The following is a 16,314-nucleotide window of genomic DNA, read 5'->3' as shown; positions in this document are numbered from 1 at the left end:
ACCACACCACATAACGCCGTGTTGGTAGATATTGCACTTTCTCTGGTGCAAAATGGAGGATAGTTGAACAACATGGTCAGTCCATAAATCATTTTCTTCGCTATGCAGAGTTGCGTCCCTTTGCGGGCCAGAAACATCTTCATCGTCAATTCTGGGAATGTATAATAAGGTTTTGCTGAATCAGCCTATAGTTATTTTGCACAAAAAAAAATACCTGGCAGAATAGTTCCGGCACCATCCAGTCCAAAAAGCAAGGAATAGCATGCCTTTGGATACCTATTTTCAGACATTAATTAACAAATGTCATCGCTTCCAACCAGTATCATCGATTAGCCCGTTACAAGATCCAAGCATATACACGGTACATGTACACTAAACGCCTAAAGAAACGTTACCCTCCTTCCTTAATGCATTTCTTAAAATTTAAGATGAAACGTTCTCCTGAATTGTGATGCGTGGACGTCCACTTCTTGGTCTGTCTACGGTGACCCCAGTCTGTAGCGCTGAAAAAGTCTTATAACCGTGATACGGTGGCATCCGAGGGCGTTGCAAATAGTATTGTATGTCGACCAAATCTGTTCGTTCTCTCTCTTCAGCTGTTAATCGTGGCATATTTCCCGTACTTGTGTATCATACCATGCATTCTTGTCTCTCTTTATACCCTATAGAATCATTCTACACGTGAAATTGATGCAAATACTGTTTAAATATTGCTACGTTTTGGCGATTGATATTGCTATGTGTAAACAGCGTTTTCACAATATCAAAGACACGCTGTACTTGTTTTCACTACTGCAAATCAACAGAAAATGTTTTAAAAGACTGAAATTATACGAATGATTCTTTTACAATTTTACACACTCTCCAACAGTTGTTTCTTGTTTTAATAGTTGAAAAATGGTGACTTTAAATGGTTATATTTCAACCGTTCTTTTGGACATATAAATCACTGTTATTGGTGTATTTCTGCATGGTCTATATTAGGACAATTGAACTCTATCGAAAAAGATGCATTTCACCTCAATATGAATGCATTTCAGAATTTGGTTTTCGTGATCTGCATAAAACATTACCAATACAAAACATTACAAAGCCTGAAGCATTACGTGAATGACTGAATGAGTATAGTTTTACGCTGCTTTGAGCAATATTCTAGCAATATCACGGCGGACGACACCAGAAATGGGCTTCACGCATTGTACCCATGTGGGAATCGAACCCGGGTCTTCGGCGTGACGAGAGGTCGCTTTAACCACTAGGCTACCCCACCGCTCCGGTAGTATTACTTGTGTTAACGGATGATTATATCACCTCAATTAATAAGCGAAGTTATTTTGCTCGGAAACAGTAAATTTTCCGTATAACATTCACATGTATAAGCGTAATTTGACGTTTTCCACTTAACATCAGATAATATGATCAATCTGTATGATAAGTATGTTTCTTCAGCATCAGCAACGATGACACATCTTTAACGTTGAGTATCTGTTCAGGTATTGGTTAATGCTTAAAACCAGCGTAAAACCCAAAAACTGACAGATACACGTAATACAAGCCTCCCAGTTGATCAATTAACCCACGCATATGTTGTCGGATTGATGAGGCTGCTGCTGATCTGTGGTACATCAGTTCATGTGTCAGTTTCACTCACCCAGGATGCAGGTACTTCTATTCTTTCTCTCCTTTGTTACTCTGGTGAACTGCCATGACTGTGTACTTCAACCACTCAAGATTGCTACTCGTGGTAAGTAACAAGGTGTTTTCCAACGATCAAATGTAGAAATTGTGTCATGACTATGTACTTCAACCACTCAAGATTGGTACTCGTGGTAAGCAAGATGGTGTTTCCAACGATCAAATGTAGAAATTGTGTCATGACTGTGTACTTCAACCACTCAAGATTGCTACTCGTGGTAAGTAAGATGGCGTTTTCCAACGAAGAAATGTAAAAATTGAGTTTTGAATGTAGCCGGCTGAATTAACTGTATGTAAGTATGGAAACAAAATGTACTGCTAAAAGTTAATGAACGTTCCAACTGGAAGGCGACATGTTGCAAAACCCATGAGCAATGGCAGAGTCATTTGTATTGGCCATTGCTGCATCTTGAAACAGTTTTTCAGTTTCGTGTAAAGTAGTGTGTTATAACACGCAGATTACGCTGACATGAACGTATCGGTGTGTCAACTCAGCGTTGTGCGTTAAAGCCTCTTCATGTCATACATGGCTGTATTTACAACGCATCTGCAACTTCTTTTAGTTGCATGTTAGAAGTTGAGAAGAACAAAATTGACCTCCTTTATGGATAACAACTTCCTTTATCTTCTTTGAGTGGCATTTTTGGAAGTTGGGATGTACAATATAGAACAATCTTTATGGATAACAACTTCTTTTTATTCATGAGTGCGACGTTTCGATACAGATTCTTGTACCGTTCCTGCTTGACAACGGTACAAGAATCTGTATCGAAACGTCGCACTCATGATTAAACAGAAGTTGTTATCCATAACGTTTGTTCTATATTGAACTTCCTTTATTTCGTGAGTGCGATCATTGATCCACGCATTTTGGGGACGATGACATTTATTCAACCAAATCGCCAAACTTATGACTTCCTCAGATTCCTTAAGAACTGGCGACCTATTTCTCTCTTAAACGTTCTATACAAAATCGTAAGCACTTGTATCAAAAACAGGCTAAAGAAGACTATATATCTACTCATCAATGAAAATCAAACGGGTTTTATTCCAGGACGATGCATATCAGATAACATAAGACTTCTCTACGATATTATGTTTGAAACTAAGAGATTAAATAAAAAGCTTATTAATACTGATTGATTTTGAAAAAGCATTTGACACGGTTTCTAAAGAGTTTATGATGATGGTCCTGAATAAATTCGGCTTTGGGAACAAATTACAGAAATGGGTTAGTATTCTTATGTCAAACGCAACTTCTTGTATTGTACAAAATGGACATTTATCTACTTTCTTCCAAAACGAAAGAGGTTGCAGACAAGGAGATCCAATTTCACCGTATTTGTTTTTGTTCGTTGCAGAAATACTAGGGATAATGATTCGTAATAATGTCGAAATAAAAGGTGTCACCTTAAATGATATTGAATACATTATAGGTCAATATGCAGATGATACGGATGATGCAGATGATTATTTTTAGATGGATCAGACACCTCTCGTAAGGAAGCAATAGATACTCTATCAAGCTTTTATGAAATGTCTGGACTGAAAATTAACGTTGAAAAACTAAGGCAGTATGGCTTGAATCACTCGCTGGAAGTAAGATAAAACTAACCCTTGACCTTAATCTAGATTGACATGTAGGAAACTTTGACGTATTGGGAATAACACTGAACGCTTCTTTGCAAAACCTGTGGGTCATCAACACTAGAAAAAGACCAGACAACATCAAAAGAATTCTTTCAAAATGGCGTAAACGTTATTTGACTTTGATTGGCAAAATTACCATAATTAAAACGTTGGCCTTATCAACCATAGTTCATATATTTACCTCCCTTCCAAACCCACCACCCAATTTATCGCAGAATTGAACACTCTCTTTTTTCAAGTTTATATGGAACGACAAAAAGGACCAAAAAAAAAGAATCAATCTTATGCGGAAATATGAAGATGGAGGTCTAAGAATGATTGATATTAAAAACATTTCATGTCTAAAAAGAAACATCACTAAACAGAAACAATATGACATCTCCGGTTTTCGGTTAGACTATATTTTCAATTTCGGTGCAAATATACCGTTTTACTTGAAAATTTAAACTCCCTTCAGGAATGATGTTCTAAAGGCGTGGAGTTAATATGTAAAGATCCATTCTGTTAATACTGAGGATATCAACGACACTTTAATACAACCGCTGTGGTTAAACCAACACTCTCGTGACTCAGACTTTATTATAAAAAAACTGGTTTAACAAAGGTATAGTTTATGTAAAAGATCTCTGTGATGAAAACGGATTAATTCCATTCATAAACCTAAAAACATCATCAATATAAAGGGTACCTTACTTGATTACAATCGTTTATTATTTAACATCCCAAAGGTATGGAGAACAAGACTGCAAAACGTTAAAATAGATTTTTTTCACATTAAAACTGTATGCCCTTGGAACGATATTAATAATCCCTGTAAAGGATCTAGACTTCTCTATGATAAACTCATCTCAGCTACCAGCTTCCCGAACGTTTGTAAAAAATGGGAAAGAGAAGTTGATAGATCTATTGATTGGAAATGTATTTTTTCACGATACAGAAAAGCCATAAGTGATACAAAACTTTTATAATTTCAATACAAATTCTTGCATAGAATAATTTATACCAAAAAAAGAACTACTAAAAATAAAAGTGGTTGACTCTGATTTGTGCGCTTTCTGTGGGTCAAACCCTTTTGGGACGATTTTAGCAACTATGTTAATATAATATTCGGAAAACATATTGAAATAACACACAATGACATTCTTATTTCGTCTTGTGTTGACAGTTTATGAACTCATATGATCATTCTAGGCAAACGACATGTATTTGTTATGAACATCAAAGGGCTTAAACCATGCATTAATTCTTTTAAAGTTACCCTAAAAGACGTCTTCACAGTAGAAAAATACATTGCTATTAAAAATGATAGAATCAGTCTATTCAATAAAAAATGGAATGTACTACAAAACATGCCTTAACTATACTATCCCAAAAAAGAACGCATAGGCGATTTGTATTTTTAAAAATCTATTAATTGCCTATTGTGTTCAAACAATCGTCAAAATATGTAACAAAAGTGTTGATAACATGATTTTACACAATTGCACAAGGGAAAAATCGACTTTACCTGAAAATGTTGATTTTGATGAGATTTCTAACAAGGATTAAAAAGGCATCGCCACAACGGAACAGAAATCACCTTCCAGTTGAAATTGTGCAGCAAAGAGCATGCACTGTCTGGCTATAAAAATCCAGACTACTTTCGGAAATTGGCATTCGTTTTGAAGGAGTTTCAAGGTCAAATCACTACGCCACGCCTTGATGCTGCGACACGGAACATCGTCATTGAAAGAATTCACGCTGGAGATTACCAATCTTCTGTTGCCAGGCGTCTAAATGTTAGTCTGAGCACGATATAACGGCTTGCAGCCCCTTGCAACCAAACAGGTATAACAAATGACCGTCCCCGTACAGGCAGAACTCGAGTCACTACTGCAGCCCAAGATCGGTACATCCGGGTACTACATTTGCGTGATCGTGCTGCCACGCGTGCTGCCACAGCAGCCAGGGTGCCTGGACTTCGGAGGATATCCGGTCAAACTGTACGGAACAGGTTGAAGAGATTGGTCTGAGAGCCAGGAGACCCGGCGTCGGGAGCGTGCTACGTCGTCACCATCGCGCTCAACGTCTCCGTTGTCTTAAAAGTATCCACTTGGTTGTATAGACATTACCTTCTTCTAAACTGGTGTAACAAATTTCATGTACTAAAGTCTATATATGGACGAGTTATACATGTTTGAATATACAATATTTTCGCAACAGATTTCTGGCCTATGCGTTTCTCTTTTGGGATAGTATATTTTGCCCATATATTAGCGTTCACCTTTATTGCTATCTGATCAGCTGTTACTACCAGTGTCAATGCTCACCTTGCCATCAGTGCCGACTCATCAACTAGAGTTTTCTCTGTTCTGATTGATACTGTATCTTATTTTGAATGTACTTTAACTATGTAACTCACTGAGTATAATAAAGAAAAGGTTAAACAAAACCCACAAACTTATGACCTCCCGATACATACTTATATCCATACATCCAGTGTACGAAATAGCCACTGGCAAGCTTGCCCGTGGCTAGTAACATCCAGTCGGGACAGTAAATCTCCACAGTCACTGGCCCGACTGGCTAGTGAATCATGGGTCATTTTTCAGATAAATCAGTCTCTCCGACTTGTTAAGTTATCATACACTTTTAAATTATGCAAGATTATGGCTTGATAAATTACGATTTTGACCTTTTTGCAATCTTTGCTTAGTTTCTACATTCAAATTTCGGGCTAGCGAATTTTTTTGTAGGCTAGTAGCTTCCAGGCATAGCTAGCCTGACTGGGTAGGCTAGCAAAACGTGGAAACTATTTCGCACACTGTATACATCTCTATCAAACCTGTAATAGTTTGATTGTATCTGTACTTGTGTCCTCGTCTAGATCTGTATGTATTATCAGGTCTATATGTACAGCAGGTTCCAAAAGGTTTCTTCTTTAATGTCTGTGTCTGGGTATAGACTGAGGGACGAAGAAACATATTGATTGGCTAATCAATCGATAAATTTGAATATTCAATACCCATTTAATAATCATTCCCTCCTGCAATAGTTTGTAAAATGTAATCTATGGCTCAATAGTTTTCAAGAATAAATAAATTGTTGCAATGAAGGCAGGGAATAGAAATTAATTTCCTACCACATTTACTATGAAATGTTTGTATATGTGGCAAATAGTACACGTATAGATTTTAAATGATTATGTCTAAGATACAAATCAACATTTATGTATTATCCCAAATTTCTATTATACATTTTCAGAAATTATAACAATAAAATATACTTTTGAAAAATATATAGAGAGAGCACAGTGCTGTACATTTATAGAAAAACAATTATCAGTAACTTAAGATATTTACAATTTAAAATATAAAAGTTGATAAGATCAACTGAGGTATGGTTCCTTTTCTTCCTAAGTGTATGTACCCGTGAAGGTCAGGGTTAAAATTGGTCCTCAGCAACCCATGCTTGTCGTAAAAGGCGACTAACGAGATCAGGTGGTCAGGCTCGCTGACTTCGTTGACACATGTCATCGTATCCCAACTGCGTAGATCGATGTTCATCACTGGATTGTCTGGTCCAGACTCGATTATTTACAGACCGTTGCCATATAGCTGGAATATTGCTGAGTGCGGCGTTAAACAACAACCAACCAACCAGGTCCTAAGTTTATGTCAATCATAATGTCGGCTGTTTCTTCCACAGGACGGACGTACAAGACACCAGTCACGGAACTGAGGGAGGGCGTCCATCCAGTCGACAAATGTGGATTTGTAGTTGTGTGTTCTTCATCCAGGGCCCATGTCTGTAGGTGCGTGATGACATCTTGTATCAACATGGTTCCAGATGCGCGGGGGCGGTGGGGTAGCCTAGTGGTTAAAGCGTTTGCTCGTCGCGCCAAAGACTCGGGTTCGATACAATGCGTGAAGCCCATTTGTGGTGTCCCCTACCGTGATATTGCTGGAATATTGCTAGAAAGCGGCGTAAAACAACTCACTCACTCAGGGTGCGCGAGTCCACGTAAATGTAAAATGTCAATGATAAAGAATAACCAGACTCGCTTATACACCTAAACAAATTCCATTCACCGTACAAATCAAAATGGCGGTGAAAATTTGATGAACGAATCACTGAAAGTTAGTCATGACACAGGCCATGACATGAGAAGGGTGTATCCTGCCACACACCTGTCACTCATACAGTTTATATAAAAAGAAAGTGGTTTTACTTGTTGCTTGGCCCGGAACAGGATTACTCACGCCATACGATGGTGGTCCGTAATCTAACCAGACAATCAAGTGATTGTCAAGACAATCCTGTACCACGAAAACTGATGTCATTGGTAATTAAAGAGTATGTTAAGCTACGTTAAGGAACAGGCAGGTGGACACGGACGCAATTATTCATGAAATTATATTTCTATATGTGTATATCATGAAGGATAATACATCAGGATAAGCATGTTCCAAACTACAGTACGTTTGATTTCATTTGAGACCGATGAATTGCTCACTAACACAAAGGCTAATAAATGCTAATCGACAGACCAACTGATTTGTCTCATAATTTTGGACACCTGAATAAAAAGTTGTTTAACAAACGATCATATTATGTTGTTAATATTCGCTATTTTTTACGAGGGGCGACTTGCTGGTAGAACAGCCAGGTAATGAGCAAGCGTGTGGAGTGAAATTTCAATTTCACACGTACAACTTGCACACCTGGCTGTTATCAGAAACAAATTATCAGAGTTGGCCATGGTCTGTCGATTTCATGTGACTGTGCAAAATGTGGTTTTGTTGCATTTGTCAGATTTTGTGTTAGTGAGCAATTCATATTTCTCAAATGAAATCAAACGGACTGTAAACGAAGCACATGTGTAATGATTCTAACATGCTATATCATTTCTGACGTAATGCACACATTAGATGACGTAATACACACATCACTGATGAATTGTCATAATAAGTAGATAGCCACGTCAAGCTATCATTGGATTCTCGATAGAGAAAATCTCTACAACTGTTCATCAATGATGAAGACAAAGAGACTTATAAGTGGAATAAATACAGTGTACATGTCTCAGTCTGGCTAATTCATCATACCTATATATATGTCTATACATACATGTGTGTGTGTGTGTGTGAGTGTATCGCGAGAAAATGCTGACTCAGCAAAGTGATAACAGCTTGATAAAAAAACCGTATCAGGGTTGTTTTGCAGCCTTGTGACATTTATTGTTTAATAATTCATCACTTAAATTATGGAAAAAAAATAACCTTACACTACTATAATGATAGATCGTTTTTCTAAAACTATAACCGTTGGCTAATGTTTTATTGGCAAGTGCAGGGATTATTATTCGTTGAATAAAAATAAAGGTAATTGTAATTCGTCAGACACAAGTCATAATTTAATGTTTACGAGGGAATGTACCCCGCGTTCAGTGCCTATTTGCATTCTGGTCTAGACGGTGTCGACTTTTCACGGCTAACGTCACCAACGATGACTGTAAGTTCCTACACCTCTGTCGGATTATATTTTGTAATATACCCTCTGTTCAAAATCAACACATTTCTAAATATTGTTTACGTCTTGTAAGCTGAAGGATTACTGCACTTGTACGCAATAGCCGTAAGTCAAAATTAACATATATATTATAGTTTCAATCAAATTAGCAGATGATCCACCGTATCACTCGATTGTCCGGTCCATTACCTAAATGTCTTGTGTAATATTTACAATCACGTTCAGTTTGTTTCGAAGGTCAGAAGTTATTCCGTTCGAGAGATCTACCCAGTGGACCAAGAAACGAAAGAGGCCAATGGACCCGCCTCATTTGTTTTTTATGTAGATCCATGCTTAAAAAGTACCACACAAATTGCATTCTACTTCACTTAAAATGATTTCTGGATTCTGGGAATATGAACTAGACCATTTGTAAGCATATTCAACGTAAATCCTTACTTCACATAATCTGGATATGAAATCTGGGTATTCACACACTCACACGAAAGCTCAAGACAATACTTAAACAATAGTCAAACCACCCTCGATCTTCCCTCAAACGCTTACACCCGTGAAGATCCGGGTTAGAATTGACCTTCAGTAACCCGTGCTTGTCGTAAGAGGCGACTAACGAGATCGGGTGGTCAGGCTCGCTGACTTGGTTGACACATGTCATCGTATCCCATTTGCAGAAATCGATACTCATGCTGTTGATCACTGGCTTGTCTGGTCCAGACTCGATTATTTACAGACTGTCGTCATATAGCTGGAATATTGCTGAGTGCAGTATAAATGTTTTGGTGGGTTTGCCTATGCAGCGCTTCCTGATAGGCGTCCCATTCGCTGCCTGGGCTGCGTGTTGGCCAGACGAACCGATCTGGCTCGGCCAGCGCCAGCCGAATCCTTTTAGTGCATGTCTGCAAATAATAATAATGTTTTGTACTTTCAGGCACATAATTGACAACAACTGTTCTGAGATTGGTAAGAACTGTTCCATACTGGCCCAGGCAGGCAAGAATGGTCCTTTCCGATGTGTGACCAAGCTTCCAAGGAGCGGATTACCATCAATCCCAAATATTGTTGGCCAGCTTCGAAGACGCAAAACCCTTAGACCATCAGCATCGACTTCAACAAAACTAGAAATAACGGGAGAACTTCCAACAGGAGGACCAAAGTCTGCACGTCCAACAACATCCTTCTGTATGAAGTCTACAGATTCTTGGTGTGCGGACGAAGAGGAAACAACAGAAGAAAGTAAGACGTCATCTACTCCAATAACGGAAGCGACAACGTCGACCACAGAGGAAGTGACACTGACTACCACTAAAGAAGCGACCACTGTCGTTAATTTTGAAGAATCAACAACAACAACGGAAGGCTGGAAGCTGGTTCGGGAAGGTACTACATCTATTCCTATCACGACAACGACTGCTACAACACGTCCATATGGAAAGGGGAAAGCAAGATCACCGTTTCGATCTCCGCACAAATCCTTGAATAATCGACTGAAGAGAGGGATACATCGTAAGAAATCTACCAGAAAGGGTGCCTGGAGGAGACGTCATATCCTGAGACCAATACGCATCTATGGAAGATAGAAAGAATAAACCCAGACTTTTCTATAACTAAGGCCAAGTTTGCTCATATTTGACTCACTCATTCGTTACAAAAGTCCGTTTGAGACAAAATGATACCGATGAATTGCAATCTAACACAAAAACAAACAGAAATAAAAGAATCCAAACCAACGCGGACTGCAATTTTCCAAGTTTGTTACAAGGACGCATTGGCAACTAAAGGAACAGCGCGAATAGCGAGATGCACGTGCGTTAGTAACGTCAGAGACATGTGATTACTGCTGACCGACAAAGTGAGAGAAAATGAAATTTTCTCCCGACGTAAAGTCTATAATTTACGAAGTCTATGATTTCTTCAAGGATGAAAATGACAGGGGTGACCCAAGTATGCAATTACTAAGTACACACAGCGCACTGTACAGTTGAGGTGTCATCTCACCAGCTCAAAATGTGTTGAGAACCCGTTAAAGCACGTGCATATCGCTTTTCGCGCTGTTCCTTTAGCCGCCAATGCGCCCTTGTAACAAACTGGGAAAACGCACAAAAAATGATGACAGTTTCTTAGACAACTTCTTTATTTTTGTGACGGAAATTATGCAATTTTTTTCTAGAGTTGGTCTGTTGTTTTTATTGCAGTCCGCGTTGGTTTGATTCTTTTATGTCTTTTTGTTTTTGTGTTAGATTGCAATTCATCGGTATCATTATGTCTCAAACGGACTGTAGTTTTTGTCTTGCTTTCTCATTTCCCTATCTGATATTAAAAGACCCAGCACGATCCTTCTCTGCGTGAATGATAACAGCGTCATCTGTTTTCAATATCGACTTTACGCTCTTCATAACACTGATGAAATTTTGCTTTACACTCATCAACAGGATATGTTTTCTCAATGTGTTCTTTGTTTACAAATTGAAGCATTCTTCTATTTGTCTTGTATGCTTGTATCTTGAACCTTCACATGGATGTAAAACAACTCGATGCTTTTATAATGCAAACTGACTTGTTTTCAGCTGATTTCCAAAAGCATTACTTGAAGGAACCGTTTGTTTATTATTGACTGACTGAGTTTTGGTTTTACGCCGCTTTTAGCAATATTTCAGCAACTAACGGCGGGGGACACCAGAAATGGGCTTCACACATTGTACCCATGTTGGGATTCGAACCCGGGTCTTCAGCGTGACGAGCCAACGATTTAACCACTAGGCTACCCCACCGCCCCGTTTGTGTATTAACGTTAACAGTACAGGCGGTCTAATGTATCACAATTGCTGTACAAAATGCTGTGGTAGCCCAGTGGTTACAGCACACCAAAGACCCGAGTTCGATTCCCCCAATGTAAAGTCAGAATCTCATACCTTGTATTCTCCATATCCATGTACAACAGTGAGTGCGTTTAGTTTTACGCCGCTTTTAGTAATATTCCAGCAATATCACAGCGGGGGACACCAGAAATGGGCTTCACACATTGTACCCATGTGGGGAATCGAACCCGGGTCTCGGTGTGACGAGCGAACGCGTTAACCACTAGGCCACCCCACCGCTCCCTCATATACAACAAGACTGCGTGGTTTAGGTTGATAGTGTAAACACGACGGAGAGGGGAAAACCCGAGAATGGAACGGGGATTGTTTTATCTGACTTATATGTTTAAACAACAATCGTGAATGTATAATTAGGTTTTGCTGAATCAACCTACAGTTATTTTGCACAAAGAGAAATCCAGGGCAGAATAGCTGCTGCAGACTGGGTTCGAACACCAGGAATGGGTTTAAGACATTGTATTCAATAAGGGGAATCGAACCTCGGTCTTCATCGTGTAAAGCGAATCCTTAACCGCTGGGTTACAGCACCGTCCTGTGATCAAGGGAATGTAGCGTCTATCAATCGTTATTAACACACATACTGAAAGGACACATGTCAATTATAGTTACAACAGTTATTGCTAGATTTTTCAAACACGTAAATCTGAGTAGGTAAATTAATTTCTCTTTCAAATGATCACGAAGTTACCTACACAAAGTGTTTATTTTTTAAAGCCATTTATCCGAGTAGGTTAATTACTTTATCTTTCAGAGTTTCATTAAGTTACCTCCACAAGATTCAGTTAAATAGCTAATCCATAATTAGCTGGGGTTAATCCATTCTATCAGATAGGGGAGTAAGGTGTGTTTTCTTTGCTAATTACCTACTCTACTGTCTCACAACTGGGAGTCTCACAACTGGGAGTTCTCACAAATGGGAGTAGACCATATTGTACAGATTGTCGGAGAGTGTAATATACATGTACATGTTATTGATAATTACGGAAGATAAAACTACATTAAACTTAAAAATGTTTGGTGGCTGTTAGGTATATGGCGATATATATTTAATACGCAAATACACACATGCTGTAATGCAAAAAAAATATTGTACCTATCTTCTACTTGGGGCGTATTGTACAATTGACAATCTCTATGTTACTTTATTACTTGGATTTATCTACCCGGTTAGACTGGCTGGTTGGTTGTTGTTTAACGCCGCACTCAGCAGTATTCCAACTACATGGAGGCGGTCTGTAAATAATCGAGTCTGGATCAGACAACCCAGTGATCAACAGCATGAGCATCGATCTGCGCAGTTGGGATACGATGACATGTGGCAACCAAGTCAGCGAGCCTGACCACCCGATCTCATGGTTTGGTGAAGATCAATTCTAACCCGGACCTTCACGGGTCATACCTGTTCGAAATTAGTGTTTAGTGTTTGCGATGAGCATCGTTTTCAAGAAAAGATATTAAAAACTTTGCAAAAGAGGTTTTAAAAGATGCTCTTGAGTTTTAAACTGAGTTTTAAATATTTAATCTTTCAAGGGCATTTAGAAATGGAATGCATAAGAAAAGCACGAAATATGAATGTCAACTTCTTTATTGTTAATAACACGACGTTTCGGATAGTATGCTTCCTCCTTCATCAGGTGAACTCCCTACCGTTCACCTGTTGAAGGAGTAAGTATGCACCCCAAAGCGTCGTGTTATTAACAATAAAGAAGTTGACATCCATATATCTTGCTTTTCTTTTTAAATATTACATAATAATTACATTTTGGTGATAATAATTAAGTCAAAATAGGGAAATGACTAAACCAAACCAAATCAACAATAGCTAGGTCAGATTTTCCTGTTAACGTAATACTTTCGGGTGCCACTTAATGTTTCGATTAAGGCACACGTGTTCTGCCAGTCATTTACAAGCTGCATACGTGTGGCAGTGTGGCAGTGTGGCAGTGTGGCAGTTTTGTGAAATTCCTCAACGCGGACTTATTGCTGACAATCATAGAAACCCTATCGCGGGTGTGATTTGAAAACACGATCAACAGCTTTCTGGTGGGATAAGGGACGCAACTCTGCACTGCGAGAGAACGCTGTATCGACTGAACATGCTGTTATACAGTCCTCGATGTTTCAGAGATATACAATGTCTAGATTGTCTACAAGATTGTGTTGCATGTAGGATATGCAATTCAATTCTGACGCCAGCTTTCACTGAACCAGTTTCTTGTATTTACTCGTGAAACAAAATAGAATCACTAGGGGCCAGTTTCGATTTATAAACTTTACTATTGACCTTACCAAGAGACCCAACCAAAACCAAAACTGAATAGGATTGAGTGAGTTTAGTTTTACGCCACTTTTAGCGATATTCCAGCAATATCACGGCGGGGACACCAGGAATGGGCTTCACAGTTTGTACCCATGTGGGGAATCGAACTCGGGTTTTCGGCGTGACGAGCGAACGCTTTAACCACTAGGCTACCCCACCGCCCCTTAAGAGAATGGAGATACAATACACTGGATAAATGAGGATGGTGTCGAAGAGCAGCTGATGCAAATGGGCTCTTGTGTTAGTGTTGTTTTGTAGAGACACCCTTCATATGAACTGAAACCCTGATCTGACCAACATGGAATGGGCTCCGTGGTCGTTAAATGCCGCTGACATTGAAAGCAAACCAGTATATCAACGCAGATCCCTAACGCGCAGATTAGGTGACAAGATGATGTCAACATTCGTGAGAAACTTTGTTTGCAGCCCTTGAATACTCGGGGCGGTGGGGTAGCCTAGTGGTTAAAGCGTTGGCTCGTCACGCCGAGGACCCGGGTTCGAATCCCCACATGGGCACAATGTGTGAAGCCCATTTCTGGTGTCCCCGTCCGTGATATTGCTGGAATATTGCAAGAGCGGCGTAAAACCCAACTCACTCACTCACTTTTGAGCACTTCAAAGAAACATGTTGAATATATTCAAAATGCTTCTTGACAGTTGTCAACTAAAACAATGGACACTTTTGGAAATACTAATTACTCGACCAGAAACATCAATATACATTAAACTACAGTTGTAACAAACACAAAGGAATTATATGTACGTTTGTGAAGAGGGGCGGTTGGGTAGGCTTGTGGTTAAAGCGTTCGCTCGTCACGCCGAAGAACCGTGTTCGATTCCCTACATGGGTACAATGTATGAGGCCCATTTCTGGTGTCCTCCGCCGTGATAATGCTGGAATATTGCTAAGAGCGGCGTAAAACCAACTCACTCACTCACTCACTCACTTTTTTGAAGACTATACAATAGAGTATACAGCGAGTGAGTGAGTGAGTGAGTGAGTGAGTGAAAAGTGAGTGAGTGAGTGAGTGAGTGAGTGAGTTTATTTCACGAGACTGACTGAGTGGTTTGAGTGAGGCGATACATGTTGGGTAAATAACTTATTTCACGTTTCCATTATCAGTTTCCTCAGTGAACCAGATCTCTCTGTACTTATGTAATGAGTCAACCTAAGCCTAAAGGACATACATCAGTGACATACTCTGCGTGAGTGAGTTAGTTTTGCGCCGCTTATTTGCAATATTCCAGCAATATCACGGCGGGGGAAACCAGAAATGGGCTTCACACATTGTATCCATTTGGGGAATCGAACCCGGGTCTTTGGCGTGACGAGCGAACGCTTTAGCCACTAAGCTACCCGACCGCCCCTCGTTGTAAACGTGTTCTCCATGAACGTAGTTTTCTGTCATCAGTACGTTATCCCACACTGTCACAGCAAAAATAACCTGGTGGAAAGTGGACTGAAACTTAAGTTTCCACCTAGAATCCAGTGAGTTTCCGTTCTTTTACATTGAGTTTCGGCAATTACCCACTTTCTAAGGGTTTCCGCAAGGTTTCCGTGACCCCCACACTCCAACAGGTTTCCGCAAGGTATCCGTTACCCACACTCCGACAAGTTTCCGTTGAGTTTCAGTTAACTTTGAATCCATCAGGTTTCCGCAAGGTTTCAGTTATTAATAAGACTCCAACAGGTTTCCGCATAGTTTCAGTTACCAACAATCCGACATTTCAGTTAGTTTCCGCATAGTTTCATAGTTTCCGCATAGTTTCAGTTACCGGTTTCAATTTCAGGTTCGCAGGTTTTCATATGCGTTTCAAAGAGCCAAATTTAAACATTCTTCTTTATTCATATCATAAACTCTTGTTAAAAACAATATAAGCAATTTGTTATTATCATGACATTTACTTACAGAAAAACAGAATATATAATAAGATTCATTGTTTTATTTTCTCAACATGAATATGAATTAACATTTAAGGCAAATAAAGATCATACATATAACTAGTAATATAGCACTAAAAAAACAAGGCAAAACATTTTGGCATAACTCAATCCAGTTTAAGAAATCATATATCATTTATAACAAAGTAGTAATTTTTCATCAGTTAAACTTTCATTCACTTATTATCTTGAAATAGCATGTTAGATATGAAATTTATTTCTAAAATCATGCTAATGGTGAAAAATAACATTAACATACAACTTAACACAGTAATAAAACATAGCTGCATCGGACATTTATTTGCACGCCTTGGCATTCA

Source organism: Haliotis rubra, unplaced genomic scaffold (assembly GCF_003918875.1).
Source record: "Haliotis rubra isolate DU_JTF1 unplaced genomic scaffold, ASM391887v1 Scf746, whole genome shotgun sequence".
Taxonomy (NCBI): Eukaryota; Metazoa; Mollusca; class Gastropoda; order Lepetellida; family Haliotidae; genus Haliotis; species Haliotis rubra.
This window is presented reverse-complemented; position numbering follows the sequence as displayed.